Here is a 12,971-nt window from a genome sequence, read left to right as displayed (position 1 = left end):
CCCACATTCTTTCTCATCTTTCAGTGTTCACGTAACCTCTATGTAACATGTTTTAGTGGAATTTATTGGCAAATGTATGAATGCAATTCCCGGTAACAAACCCAGTAATTCGGTTTGTAATCAGTAATTATGTTTTCCACATGTACTAACCCAATTTAGTGATTCCGTAACAGATTGTTAAATTTCTAAATGGGTTTAAGAACCCATACCTAATCAGCATTTGGATGAGGTGTGTTTAGTGAGTTCCTTCCAATTATCATTTTCTTATTACAGGGATTAATATTGAGACAAAAACCTAGTCAACTATTAAAAAATGGTGGTAATCAATTCACAAATGGGATGGTGCCGCAAGGTACCTTTTCCCCATTGTGAACAGTCAAAATAAAAATAAGTTGTAGTAGGCAGTGTTCTATTTGATCAAAACGTTTATTACTTTTTCAAACACAGATGTTTTTCTTTAAAGGAAAATAAGGTGCCTTCAATAAATTGCTTTATTTTCAAATTCAAAATGTACTTTATTCAGGAAGGCAGACACACATAAAAGTACAGAAATACAAACTATGAACATTCTTAGCACAAATGAAAAATGGTAAACAACCAAAATATAGAATCCAAATTATAGAATGGACAGAATATCTCCCCTAAATATAGATAGGACATAATATCGAATTACCAAAATGTAGTTAGTCGGAATATCGAATTTGGGGTAGGAAATATCGATTTCCATAATATCAATTGGAAACTATTTTTATTAATTGGTTAATTGATAATTATGTAAATTGTATTATTTATTATTTGGAGCAGGTTGTGGGTTTATAGGGAATAGGGTGGGAAGTAATTTAATTGTAATAACGTTAATATTTATTTTTTTATATGTATTGATAATTAATTGATAATCAATTATTAATTTGTATTTGATTTTTATTAATTGGTAATTATTTTCAATTAATTTTTTATTGGTATTGATATTTTTTTTTATTTTAATATTAAATCATTACTTTCCCTACTGTTGCACTCTCTGGAGTGGGAATACACATTTTTACCCCCCCCCCCGCTATCCAACGCTTTCCCTACTGTTGCACTCTTTGGAGTGGGAGTAGTAATTTTTACCCTCCCGCTATCCGACACTTTCCCTACTGTTGCACTCTCTGGAGTGGGAATAGTAATTTTTACCCCTATGCTATCCAACTCTTTCCCTACTGTTGCACTCTTTGGAGTGGGAATAGAAAATTTTACCCCTACGCTATCCAACGTTTTCCCTACTTTTGCACTCACTGGAGTGGGAATAGTAATTTTTACCCATACACTATCCAGCACTTTCCCTACTGTTGCACTCACTGGAGTGGGAATAGTCATTTTTAACCCTACGCTATCCAACGCTTCCCCTACCGTTGCACGCTCTGGAGTGGGTATAGTAATTTTAAAAACAGGGGTTTTAAAAAATGATATCTAGCCAGTTTCAAAACAGGGCAAAAAATGAATACATGATCTATCAGTTGTACAGCGCCATTCCACAAATTACATTTCCTATCTTCCCAACTTTTATTCTGCCACGCATCCACCTCACAACTTGAGGAGTGGAGGTAATTTAATCTAAACATAAGCATGCAGCGGTGAACCCCATGTTCCATATTCCACCCTAAATAGTGCTAAAGGGACAACACATTTCCTGATCCTATTACTTACTTCAGCCGTTTTACTTTCATGCAATGGCAAATATCCTGATCCAGCAACCTTGGTTTCATAGAGGATTTTATATAGCCTTTAATACAACCAAAGCTCATATCTTGCAGTTCTACTAGTTTCAGGATAGAGTGCTCAAGTGCTTGAATAACACAGATGTTTTCTTTAAAGGAAAATAAGGTGCCTTCAATAAATTGCTTTATTTTCAAATTCAAAATGTACTTTATTCAGGAAGGCAGACACACATAAAAGTACAGAAATACAAACTATGAACATTCTTAGCACAAATGAAAAATGGTAAACGACCAAAATATAGAATCCAAATTATAGAATGGACAGAATATCTCCCCTAAATATAGATAGGACATAATATCGAATTACCAAAATGTAGTTAGTCGGAATATCGAATTTGGGGTAGGAAATATCGATTTCCATAATATCGATTTAAAATATTGATTTCCATAATATCGATATTTTTTTAGTGTTATGTATGGTAGTACATGTGTTAAAATGATGTATTAATTTTGTAATGTATGTTTAATCTTTTTAAAGTAATGAATGTTATGTAATTTAATTTTTGCGTACTTTAATTCTGTAGCAGGTTGTGGGTTTATAGGGGAATAGGGTGGGAAGTAATTCAATTATAGTAAATTAAATATTAATTTTTATTTATATGTATTGCTAATTAATTGATTGATAATTAATTATTAATTGGAAATTAATTTTTATTAATTGATTAATTGATAATTATGTAAATTGTATTATTTATTATTTGGAGCGGGTTGTGGGTTTATAGGGAATAGGGTGGGAAGTAATTTAATTGTAATAACGTTAATATTTATTTTTTTATATGTATTGATAATTAATTGATAATCAATTATTAATTTGTTTGGATTTTTATTAATTGGTAATTATTTTCAATTAATTTTTTATTGGTATTGATAATTTTTTTTTATTTTAATATTAAATTATTACTTTCCCTACTGTTGCACTCTCTGGAGTGGGAATACACATTTTTACCCCCCCCCCCCGCTATCCAACGCTTTCCCTATTGTTGCACTCTTTGGAGTGGGAGTAGTAATTTTTACCCTCCCGCTATATAACACTTTCCCTACTGTTGCACTCTCTGGAGTTGGAATAGTAATTTTTACCCCTATGCTATCCAACTCTGTTGCACTCTTTGGAGTGAGAATAGAAAAATTTACCCCTACGCTATCCAACGTTTTCCCTACTTTTGAACTCACTGGAGTGGGAATAGTAATTTTTACCCCTACACTATCCAGCACTTTCCCTACTGTTGCACTCACTGGAGTGGGAATAGTAATTTTTAACCCTACGCTATCCAACGCTTCCCCTACCGTTGCACGCTCTGGAGAGGGTATAGTAATTTTAAAAACAGGGGTTTTAAAAAAATGATATCTAGCCAGTTTCAAAACAGGGCAAAAAATGAATACATGATCTATCAGTTGTACAGCGCCATTCCACAAATTACATTTCCTATCTTCCCAACGTTTATTCTGCCACGCATCCACCTCACAACTTGAGGAGTGGAGGTAATTTAATCTAAACATAAGCATGCAGCGGTGAACCCTATGTTACATATTCCACCCTAAATAGGGCTAAAGGGACAACACATTTCCTGATTTTATTACTTACTTCAGCCGTTTTACTTTCATGCAATGGCAAAAATCCTGATCCAGCAACCTTTGTTTCATAGAGGATTTTATATAGCCTTTAATACAACCAAAGCTCATATCTTGCAGTTCTACTAATTTCAGGATAGAGTGCTCAAGTGCTTGAATAAGATTCGACAACAAAGAATATTCTCCTGTTTTCGAAGTGAGGCATTCAAAACGTATTTTTCCTCAGAGAGTTTTCTACTGAGTACATAAGAGAATAGCCCCACCGTACTAAAGATGCCAGCCCCCTTACAAAGGTGCTGACCAACCCCATTTCGATACGTAATGTCCCTATTGGTGCCATGTTGTTTAAGTTACAAATTGATCGCAAAATGTTCCCTTCAACTGTATTCATAAAGTGCCAGGGCTTGGTATGCATAGATTCCTCTCCGTATAGCTCCAAACCATTACCAGGTGAATAAAGTGCCTTTGGCTCCATAGAATGTCAACAGGGCGTTTGCATTAGCAAAGGCCTTATTTGTCGAATGGGCAATGTGTTCTTTCTCACTCAGCTTATCTGTGACAATTTCCCTAAGTACAGGTAAGATTAAACTCTTTCTATAGGCACAGTACCCAAGAACAATCTGTAACTCGTACTTCAAGGGACCCCCTACCTGTGAAATGTAATTACTTTACTTTTATTTGCATTCACTTTCAAGTAATGCCTGTCTGGGGTTAAATCCAGTAATATAATATTATCTGTATACAGGAGAGTCCCTATCATTTAGGACCCTACTTTTGGTGAATGCACTCCCGCACAATCAATCTGCTGGGGCAGATTAAACACGTATAGTCAAAAGAGGAGAGGCGCTAATCAACAGCCTTGTTTTAAACCGTTTTTTGTTTCAATCTTTGGTGTAAGGCCACGGTTGCCCCCCCAACATAACTTGCAACCATATGTCTTTATGCAAGGCTATTATTGTTTTAAAAGGCCACCTGGAATACCCATATCCATCCATTTCTTCCACAGGGTATGCCTGTCCACGTGGTCAAAAGAAGTAGAAAAATCAGTAAAAGCCTAAAAAACTGGCATACGCCTTTTTTTAACAGGTACAAGATGGAAATGTTATCTAGGGTGGAGCAGTTTGGTCGAAATCCAACCTGTGCCAAGGGTAACTTCTGCCTTTCCTTTGCCCAGCCCTGAAGTTGCAATAATATGGACTTGGCAAAATATTTTTCTGTTGCGTCTAAGAGCGCGAATTCCTATAATTACTGAAAATATTGTTGGGACCTTTTTTATGAAGTGTGAGTACAATTCCGCTCTGCCAGGAATTAGGAATGACACAGGTCAAATAGTTGCATTTAAACAAAGCAGCCAGGTAAGTTACCCAGTTACCTCTCTAACTTAATCACTGTAATAAGCAACAAATCAGGCCCTCTTGCCCCTGTACTCCTCACGTCCCAGATGATATTCTTAAGTTGTGATTTCGATGGGTACAGAAGAAACCCCTCAATTTTGGACTTACATGTACCAACACTACATTTCCCAATGATACACCTAAAAGACCTTTAGTTTCTTTGCCTGAAAGCTCCTGTGAACTCTACCAATCATCAATTATTACAACTGCCTTTATGGATGAAAAGGCAGAATAAGAGCTAATTATGTGATCGATTATGGAGGAACCATCTGACATGTTATGGGTTGGAGATGCAGAAATATCAGACTCTATTCTCCCATTCAAAACAATGGCATCTATATCCCTACACGATTCCAGCAATAGAAACACTCTCTTATTTACACTGGATGCCAGAGGGAAAGACACCTTGGAATATTCATAGCTTCCTCTCTTTCATGATAAGTAAAGAGTTTTATGGCATGATTAGAGAAAGTGGCATAAGGGTCCCCAGCTATAATTATATTACTTGTCTGTCCTTTTCAGATATTCCTTTAATCAAATAGAAACTATCTTCTAAAATGAGTCATTCTCTTTGCCAGGCGGTATATACATATTCACCAAAATGAAAAGGGGCATGGAATACTCTCTCATTTTATTATTGCAAAAGAGTATACAATGAAGCAAATTCAAAGGATGATTAAACACATTATAACACCATGAGCAAATGGTGCCCAGGAAAGTGGCTATGCCACCACTATCATGCCCTCATCTAGACTTCTTTGAGGGGATGCTAATTGCAAAATAATCTTTCAACTCTAATATATTGATTGCCCATATCTCTTGTATAGATATTATGTCTGAGTTGAGTGTACCAAAACTCGTGATTGTCTCAGCACGTTTGGAGCAGCCCTCCATATCCCGAGACAGAATAATATTTGACTGTTAATAAGGTTGACTGAATGTGGTTGGCCGAGAACCCTTATCATCATTTAGAGGCTCCCATCAATCATTGCCACAGATCCTCATCACGTGACTCAGAGATTGATTCCTGCTTTCAAGAGAAACCTTTCTACTTACTCCCCACTTTACAAGAGATTACAGCCAGCTTCTCATTACACTCTAACTCCTTAGGTGCAACTGTGTCATTGTCTAGGGTGTTAAACCTGTTCATTTCTCTATAGTTATTTGCCTTAGGCTTACCAGATCTTGGAAAATACAGCACTATATCAACCCCTTTCGAAATAATAAGTTCACAATTTTCCATTATTAGATAAGCAACCATGGGCGAATAAAAGGCAACCCTTGCCTTTTTCTCTCCACAAGCAATTAACAATTTAAATAATTTCATGTCACTTCTCTTTACCATCTTTAGCTGGTCTATCTGAGTCAAAAGGTACAGCAACTGCAGTGTAGTTAGGGCAACATCATCATCATCAAATAGCACAGTAAGATCAAGAGTCATCAAGGTCGCAGTCACCTCTTTACACTTTTGATGTGTGGGTGCCCTTGCCTGGATAATCATACTAACACCCCTTATTCTTGGGCCACTTAATGAAGCATAAGATGATGCATACGATTATACATTCAGGTTTAGAGCAAATAAAGCATACCTGCTCCCGTTTTCCCCCTTCATTTCAGAGGCTGTGTTCTGAGCCAAAAGGTTATGATCCATATTAACTATTGCACCATCGCCGCATTTGCTTCTAGTTATACGCCTGTCTTCCTCCGATTTTGTCACATCTGGATTTTCCTGTGACAGTCCCTTGGGGCTTGCTAGTTGTAACATAATCCCCTCTGCATTTTCAGGTGTCCTTCAGCCGTAGGGAATTTGACTTTTCCTAACCCCCTTTTATTATCCTTCTCAGCTTCCTTTGTCCTTTTCTTCCTTCGTATTTATCTTTTTTACTTCTCGGCTTCTGCACCTCGCCCTGAACCATTTCTTGGGCAACTTCCTGTGTGCTAGGGACAAGCTTTTCCCTTCATCATTTTTAAAAAAAATGTGATACACTTCCAAGCTTCAACCCCGCTCAGGAGGTTGGTTGGGAGCCCGCCGCTATACTAGCAGACTTTAGGAGGAATTGGCCACCTTCTGCGGGTTACTGGGTATCTTCCTACTGTTATATGCTGCTAATGCAACAACATCCGCTAGTCTCTTTGACTTTTGTCTCCTCTGGGCACCGCCACACCTCCCCTTTTTCCTATTCAACGTGTGCTGTGGTGGGAGTATGTTATTTAAATTGTGTTAGAACAAATAATATTGCCTAACGCCAGAACTAAAAAGCAAACTGGGCTACTAAATGGCAGCATGATTCAAAAGACTTCTTTTAAAAAAAAAGTTCCTGGTGTATTACCTTGCTTTTGTACCAAAACAAATGCCCTTCTGTCAACGAATGCCCATTTTAGAATCACAACAAAACCATTGGTGTATTTAACTATTGATAACTAAAGACTTCTTCTGATTTCTAAAAATTTATAACTGCTGATTTCCTCCTCAGATCAAGTTAATCTTGGTGAAAGTTCAATCTGTAATTTATATCCTGTATTACCATTATGGGTTTGGGAATTTTAACATATGTTTGTGTGAACTGTAATGTTTGGTTGGTGTTGCTCTTCATGTATCATCTGCAATTTTCCGTTGTTGCTGCTTGTTGCAAGATTCAACGCATGTTAATCTTGGACTTCCCCAAGGATATCTGTTTCTTTAAAAGGGCTATATTGTTATGACTTTGTGAGAATTAAGTCACACATCTTAACAAAACTGAGTTCTCGCTTTTCCCATTGTTTCACAATATGATTTCCTACAAAGAATATATAAGATCTAATTAGTCCTACTTACTTGAGATTTCCTTTCTCAAAAATATTTGACAAAGAAAGGCTGAAGTATCAACTTGAAGTCTAAACAATGTGGGTGAGCTCTGGCAAAAGCATGGAACAGACCGAATGATATCAACTCCATTGGCCAGAATTATCAACACCCTGCTGGTGCAAAGTCCCCAAAAGTGATGCAAACTGGCACAAATTGTTGATTTGTTATTAAATGTTCCACCTCAAATCTTATTTTGCACTAGAAGGTTGCCTAAATGTAATGCAAATTTCTGCTTTGTATTGCTCTGGTATACTTTGCATCAAGGTGATATACCATGGGTTGTACATTGGCATTTCCACGCTACTACCCATGTTTTTTGTAACAAACCTCAATCTACTACCAATGGTGGGCAGGGCATTGCATCAAAGAATTCTGCCTTCTCGAGGCAGGCACAAAATAGGAGAATATTTTTATGTTCTCTAAACCTTTCAAACTTTGCATGAGTGCTAAACTATACAGGATGTAAGTAAAGCACCTGGAAAGCAATCAGCAGTACCAGATCTTAGCAGATAATGTCTAGTATTGCTCTCTCCTTTTCATGCAACACAGAGCAGAAACTTTAGTTGCTGCTCTGCATTACTTGAAATAATAGTAAATCTGCCACTTTCTTTTTATTCTCAGAGAACCTTTTATCATGCTTCATCACACTCTCCCATATAATCATTTCATTTTTCATTTTCAGTAAGCTTCATTCGATTTCACAGTGTTAAAAATCATAAAAGCAGGTGCACACAAAAATACATATATACAGTACAACAATAATAAATAACAATTAGATTAAGAAAAGTATTAAATCATTGCAGTGCATCTATCGAATGTTTAACTGTTCAAATGAATTCCGTAGTCTTAAAACACTTTTTAAAAACACTGTCATGGTCGTTATACATACAGGGTTCCCCAACAGCTGCAGATTCAAGTACGCTGGCCTACATTGCTGCCATGCACCACATCTCAAATATTGCTTAATCCGTCTACAACGTTCTTTTTTATACAGTTTACAAAACAAAACCAGATGGAAAGTAGTTTGGGATGACATGTTATCACATGGACATAAGGCAAGAGTTCTGTTCCAATCATTTTTAACTGGAAAGGTCACTAGGCGGTGGAATAGGTTAAACTTAAATCTGGTCAAGATAAAGAGTTCAAACCCCAAAGTCACAAGATTTAGATAAGGTTGTATTTTAAGGGTGGTCAGTGACAGTTGATGTTCAGTCACTGTTTTCTTGAAGACCTCCCCTACACCCCTTATCAGGCTAAAGTGCTCCATACAAAGTTGTTTCAGGACTTTCTTGGGGATTTCCTCAATTAGCTTAGGGTTACTATACCACTCTGACCTTTGTAGGTCGGTTAGGACCTTCCTGACATACTCAAGCCATTTAATGCTCATTACATTATCAAGGCCCATGACGTCTCTGATTATACCCTGGTTTAGGCCAAGTTCTTGTGTTGCCCAAACTGTGCGCCACAGCAAAATTGGTTGGATTCTAATCAGGTCAGTTAAATGGTCCATACCTAGTTCGGCGTGGCAATTATAAACAGATGTGTCCTTAGGAAGGACAAGGAGGTATCTAAAAAAAATATTTTCTGCAATTTGCAGTGATGTTACATCCTGGCACCCCCAAATCCATGCACCGTACAGAGCAATGCTTCTGCATTTTGCCACATAGATACTAAGCATAATTGCAGGCTGTTTTTTACCTAATTTGCTTGAGAAATTTATTAAGGCCGCAATCGATCGCTTGAAAGATAAAGTCCTATTCTTCACCTCCGGGCCCCAAGCGCCTGATCCTTCAATTACAACCCCCAAATATGGGAATGTTTTAGTATGTTCTACTTGGAGGCCTGCCACTTTTAGATGTTTACACCTGGCACCACCTTTACCACAACACATCACAAAAGACTTCTTGGCATTAACTCTAAGACCTCTAGCCTCCATGAATTCTACATACTTAGATAATGCCCTTTGTGCGCCCACCTTCGTCCTGGCCATTAATACTGTGTCATCCGCATATAGAAGGGAAACAATCTGCCTATTACCATACCTCGGTGAATCAATGTTACTGGCCCCCAATTCCTTCTCTAGACTGTTCGAATATAATGAGAAAATGAGTGGGGCCAGCACGCAGCCTTGTCTCACCCCCTTCTCTATGCGAAAAGACCACGTACATTCACCCCAGCCCATACCTTACTTTAGCAGTTGCCCTTGAGTATAATTGTCTCAGAAAGAGTACTATAGCAGGGTCGACATTCATCTCCTCTAATGTTTCCCATAATTTTGAGTGCACTACGCAATCAAAAGCAGAGGAGAGGTCGACAAATATTGCGTACAAGCAGCTGTCTTTGGCCCTGGTGTACTTCCCTTGTAGCATTACAAGGTTTAAAACCTGCTCCACCGTACCCATCCCTTCCCAGAACCCGTATTGTACAGGAGTTAAAATATCATGTTCCTCAGCCCACGTTTGTATTTTGTTCAAGACCGCTCTCCCTGCAATTTTCATTAATGACTCTAGGAGAGATATAGGTCTATAGTTAGATGGGCTCTCCCTGTCCCCCTTTTTGTATATGGGAATTATCACTGATTCCGACCATGTCTTGATGCAACCTTTGGCACAACAAGCACCTAAGACCCGCGTGCAGAGTGGGGCCCATAGATCAATATTCATCTTATAAAGGTCACTGGGGATCCCATCTGGTCCCGGGGCTTTGTTATTCTGAGTTGAGTGTATGGCCATTTGTACCTCTTTAAGGGTAAACTCAATTGGGATTGGGAGAAAGTCACTCACTATTAGCGGTTCCTCTTGGGTGCTTCTATAGACATTGGAGAAAAATTCTATCCAGGACTTTTCGTCGATGGCTATTTCCATCCTGGCCACCTCTTTATTATTAAGGAACGGTGTGTTGACTACCTGCCAGAATAGTTTTGCATCTTTACTGCGGACTTCAGTATATCCTGCCATGCTTTTTCTTTAATTATTTTCTTGCGTTGACGCCTAACTAAATTATATTGCTTCCTATGTACCCTTACTGCCTCGTGATCCCTAGGTTTGGTATTTAGAGCCAACTTAAGGGCCGTATACGCCTTGGTGCATTGAGTCAAACCAGCCCTTAGTTTTACTACTTTTGCTGGGACGGGTCCTGGTTAGCACCCTTTGGATAATGGTGGTAATATGGCTAAAAGCTTCCAGGATTTCACCATTTGTGGACTTCTCCTCTAGGCATACCATAATGGAAGATGAGGCGTTTTCCAGTATTTCCTTAAAAGTTTTTGTTGGATCTACCAAGCTCCATTTCAGAGCGAGACCATTTAGGCGTGCTACTACAAGGTCTTGCGTCCATGCCAGGGACTCAATAGTGGAGGTGTTTTTACTTCCTGGGGCACTAACAAGCATTTTAATGGTAAATGGTCGCTTAGTCCGATGGTAGGGATCTCATACTTAACCACCCGGCTGGCGAACCTATTAGGCATAATATTAAAATCAATGACAGAGTGAAAGCCCCTTGCTAAAAAGGTGGAGGTAAACTCCATCTTGGGGGAGCATAACCTATTAGCAAAGCCAAGATCAAACGTGGCCATGATACTATTTACTATTTCCCCTTTCTCATTATGTTGAAAATGGCTCCTTCCCGCAGTTTCCCCCTCCCCGTATTCCTGGAACCCACATGTTTCGCGATCACATAGATTTAAGTTAAAATCACCTACCCAGACCCATATTAAATCTTTCCCTTTCACATTTTTTATGCCCCTTAACTCTCCTGTCAGCTTTGTTAATACTTCCACGAAATCAGAGTTCTTAATATTATTGTAGAAGTTAACTACAAACAAAACATCAAAGGGATTTAGTGAAATAGTGACCAATTGAAAATAATGTGAACTCGTTCTTCCAGGGGTGATACTAGCGTTCAAAAGGTTAGAAACATAGACACATAGCCCCCCCTTATGCCTGTCATGGCTGGAGCGCACCGCTGGGATATGGAAGGTCTTAAATCCATCTAGATGTGTTTCAGTTAATACCCAGGTTGCCTGTACACATAAAATATCAATGTTATTGACAAACTCCCCCCACGCTGTTTCATGTACTTTATTTGCCAGCCCGCAAACATTCCAGGACACAACACTTACTTGACGGCCTGGTGTGCTAGTGCATTTATGTTTAGATGGAATGTTGTCTTTATTTATTTTACGCAAGATCTTATCTAGAGAGATATCAAACCTTCTTGCTGCAATATGGTTCAACTTAACCTCTGTGGTTGCATTTCCCTTTGCTAGAATATTGATTCCTAACTTTTCATTAATCTTGGTCCTATGTATTTTATCCCTGGTTATTAAGAATGGGCGAATTTTGCGAATTGGCAATTCTCGAATTTGCGGATTTGTGAATTGGCAATCCGCAAAATTCGCGAATTCGCGCGAATGTAAGGATTTTTTTATTTTTGCGTGTTCGCGGGAGTCCGCAAGGCGCTTTGAAATTTCGCGGGGGGGGGTTTGCCTGCTTAATCACTGCCACCCTCTCGTTTTTATGCCCATCTGCCCTCTGTACCACTTGTTTCTGTGCCCTTCTGCCCTCTGCCCCACTCATTTTTTGGCCCCTTCTGGCCTCTGTCCCACTTTTGTGCCCTTCTGCCCTCAGCCCCACTTAGAATGGCGCCGGCAAGCTGCCAGCGCCATTCTAAAATAGCTTCAACAGGAAGCACTAATAGATAAAGTAAAGCAGGTGCTCCAGTTGAAGGTCAAATTAAGTTACACAATCATTAATCACCCCAATTACTGGTTATATTTTCTTTAATTTTAGAGAACGACTGGCTGCAGCTATACAGGGTGTTTTTATCCTCCTTGGGGGCATTATCACCTAACATGGGCTGTTTGTTTTTGTATTGATTTAAGTTCTTCCTGGGAGTGATACATCGTACCTGATATCCCTCATAGTTAATGGATTTAGATGGATCATTATTGTTTGCTTTAATTATGCCTTCTCCAAGTCAGTCTCAGTCATTAAGACTAGACAGGGCTGCAAACCTGTTTGAACCCTCAAAAATGGGAAATAAGTCTGTGGACCTCTGGCTTGCTGGATATATATGCCTCCTCCAAATATATCCCCATCCCTGTCTTTCTGCAGATTGTAATGGCCTATTATACGTCCATTCACTCCCTCTTATAGGTCTCATAGGTCCCAATTTGTTTAGGTCCCTGTAGAAGTATTCTAGTGGCAGGATCTCAATACCTTGGGATCGTGTCACTCCTCTAAACATGACCTCAGTCAGTATCCTCCTAACTGGTTCCGATGTGTTAAAGTTTATTACGATGCAATCCCCTATTTTACTTTTACGTGTCCTGCCTAGCCATGCTACTCTCGTAACCATTATGATGTTATGCCATACCTTGTGACCCTCCTGTGTATTGGACGCTAT

Source organism: Lissotriton vulgaris, chromosome 12, assembly GCF_964263255.1.
Source record: "Lissotriton vulgaris chromosome 12, aLisVul1.2, whole genome shotgun sequence".
Lineage (NCBI taxonomy): Eukaryota > Metazoa > Chordata > Amphibia > Caudata > Salamandridae > Lissotriton > Lissotriton vulgaris.
This window is presented reverse-complemented; position numbering follows the sequence as displayed.